Below are 3,297 nucleotides of genomic sequence, written 5' to 3'. Positions count from 1 at the left end.
TCATGTGTGACTTTCTGGCTTTATTAAGCTAAATTAGCCCCACAGATTATGAAATATGAAGGCCGTTGGCCTTTGTGAACAACATTTTGTCTGTAATAACTTGTGGTGGCAGGGAGTTGCTAGATTGCTAATTACATTGTTTGGACTTTTTTCTCTGTGGTGTTCGAGCTATTACTGATCTGCTCCTATTATTGGACCTGCATAGCTATATGATAATTTCATCTATATGTTGGATAAGTAACTCGTGTACAGACGAGAACCAGGGAAAAGTTAATATGTCAGATTTCAAGTTTGAGAGCACAGGTTAATGATGTACATTGGTCAGCTGTAAACTTGTATTTAATACGTAGTGTCGAACCATACATTTTACATCTAGGGAGCATACATTTCTATAATTTACTTTCTTCTACTTTTCATTTCTGTTCTTCACTCATTAGAGTCTTGGTTCAATATTCAGGTTGTGGCTGCAGAGAAAGCATCTAAGGGTGCCATGATAAACTAACCATGAAAGTTGTTGTGCCATTGCTTTGAGGAGTTCCTCCAGCTTCTAAAACTCTTCACCTTGCCGTTCAGAGCGGTGGAGGGATGGTAGACAAGTTCTATTACCAGTGGGACTTCCTGTAAATAATTTACTAAGCTTTTCTAACCATTTTTTTGTGCATTTGAAAATATCTGCCTGCAACTTTGTACAAAACTCTGGGAAGTGTTTAACTGTGACAAAGTTAATATCACTCGATCTATCATTCTTGTTTTGTGTCTAGAATCTTAAATATATCTTTATTATATTTTTGTTGGCTTGATGTAGGTGTATTTTTGGAGACAATATAAGATCCCAGTGGACCGTGGACACTATAGTAAACAATATTTACCTTTTCTTATTTCTTTTTTCATTGTTATCTAATCTACATTACCAAACTCGATAATAAAATGGATTCTCAGTTTCATTATAACAAATTTAGAGTTTGTTTGACCCCCGTTTTCTTCCATTTTTTTCCAAACATTTTCAAACAATTGTGGACCCCAAGCAAGACAAATTCACCTTTCCTCTAACAATAACTCATTCCCCTTGCCATATAACTTTGAAGTGACATTTACAATTTTTTTAAGTAAACAATATTTACCTTTTCTTATTTCTTTTTTCATTGTTATCTAATCTACATTACCAAACTCGATAATAAAATGGATTCTCAGTTTCATTATAACAAATTTAGAGTTTGTTTGACCCCCGTTTTCTTCCATTTTTTTCCAAACATTTTCAAACAATTGTGGACCCCAAGCAAGACAAATTCACCTTTCCTCTAACAATAACTCATTCCCCTTGCCATATAACTTTGAAGTGACATTTACAATTTTTTTACTTAACATTAATGCCCTTCACTTTCCATAGGTGGCTGGCACTTGTATTTTCAATTAGAATATGAGGGTAGAATAGGCAGCTTACTCTCCACGGTATTTTCCAATTCGGATCTTTTCTGACATTTGCCTTACTTTTTATCCTGTGTTATCATTTGTTACTGTAGGGGAATGAGATTTGGTCCAAAAAAAACTCATTAAAATGAGTACCAAACGGGCGCTTAATGAGTCTGCTTCTTTTTTCTTCTTTAGACATTTTTAACTTGGAAAAGTGTACAATTCGATGTTCTCACGTTTTGGAGTTTTTGTCACTTTTTTGAATTTTTATCTTCTAAATCAAAGTTAATATGTTAGTGTCGAATCAGGATCAACTAGGACAAAAATAAAGCATTGGATCGAACTCTTCTTTGGTGTCCCTCTATTAGAAATTATAAGATGGGCTTTATCAAGACTAAGAGCATGTTTGGTAGGGATTTTAATCCAATTAATATCAATTTTTTTACCGTTATTTCACTATTTCATCCGTCATTTTTGAATTCTTCTCTCACATGTAGGATCCAAATTATCTCTAACGGTTAAAAAATCAATTAGCAAAATCCTTACCAAACAAGCACTAAGTTAATAGAAGAAAATATAACCTTGTTTGAGCCCCCACTCTTTTAAAAAATGCATTTTTCAACAATATTTTGATAACGTTTCAATCACACATTCTTCAATAAAATAATATTATACGTAAATTCAAAATTTTTCCTTATTTTTTAACCACACATTTTCTATCAGTACACTATTCAAAAATTCCTTCTTTTCCCAAAAAATGATGCTCAAACAAGGGCATAATTACAGAAAGACAACATATAAAAGAAAAGCTAGCATTCATTGGATCCATTCTAATATTTTGATTTATTTGTCACTTTTTTTAAGTATTTATCACTTTTTTTAGTTTTGTCTTTTTTTTTTAAATTTCTGTCAATTTATTGAATTGCTTCCATATTTAATGCTACTAGAAGAGAGATGGACAAAGATGATAAGGATTACTATATAAATAATGATTGAGTGTCAAATGAAGGCATATGTGATATATTGATGGGGGTAGAGATGAAAACGTATTTGATGAGACAAAGATAATCCATAAATTGCATTGAAAATGTTCAATGATAGATGATTTGTATAGGAATAATAAGCTCTGATGAAGAGTGATGGTGTTTAAACTCTCTTTTTTTTTTCTTTTTCTTTTTTTTTTTTAAATTTGCATTTTGTGAGACGTTCATTAGAAATTGACATAGCATGTGCCATTTTTTTATTAAAATGTCACACAGAGTCAATTTCTAATTGAACAATACATCTTTAACCAAGCACTTGTTTGAGCCACATTATTTTTCTTAGAATGCATTTTTGAATAGTGTATTGATGAAAAATGTGTGGTTAAAAATAAAAATAAAAAGATTTTGATTTGCGTGTAATATTATTTTATTGAAGAATGTGTGGTAGAAATGATATTAAATTACTGTTTAAGAATTTTTTTGAAAAAATGTGGCTCAAACATGGCCTAAGCTTTTAATTTATTTATAAGAATTTCTTTTAAATGTTAAATTCTATCATTTTTTGTGTGACAAACATAAATTTTTTAATAAAAGTTATATTCTATGTCATTTTGACCTTTTGAGTGTTTGTCTCCTTTATTTTTACTTTTATTTTTATTTTCTATCACTTTTTTAATTTGTGTCACTTTTTTGGATTTTTTTTAAATTTTTTTTAGTATTTGTCATTTTTTTCATCCACCTTCTTGATTTCTATCATTTTTTTAGTGAGTAATATTATTTTTTAATAAAATTGACATTGAATATTATTTTTGATTAAAAAAACGATGCTTAACTTTTAAAAGTGACATTATGTCACTTTTTAATTTTTATTAAAAAGTCACAATTTTTATAAAAAAAAAAAAAA

The sequence above is a fragment of the Olea europaea genome, chromosome 6 (assembly GCF_002742605.1).
Source record: "Olea europaea var. sylvestris chromosome 6, O_europaea_v1, whole genome shotgun sequence".
NCBI lineage: Eukaryota > Viridiplantae > Streptophyta > Magnoliopsida > Lamiales > Oleaceae > Olea > Olea europaea.
This window is presented reverse-complemented; position numbering follows the sequence as displayed.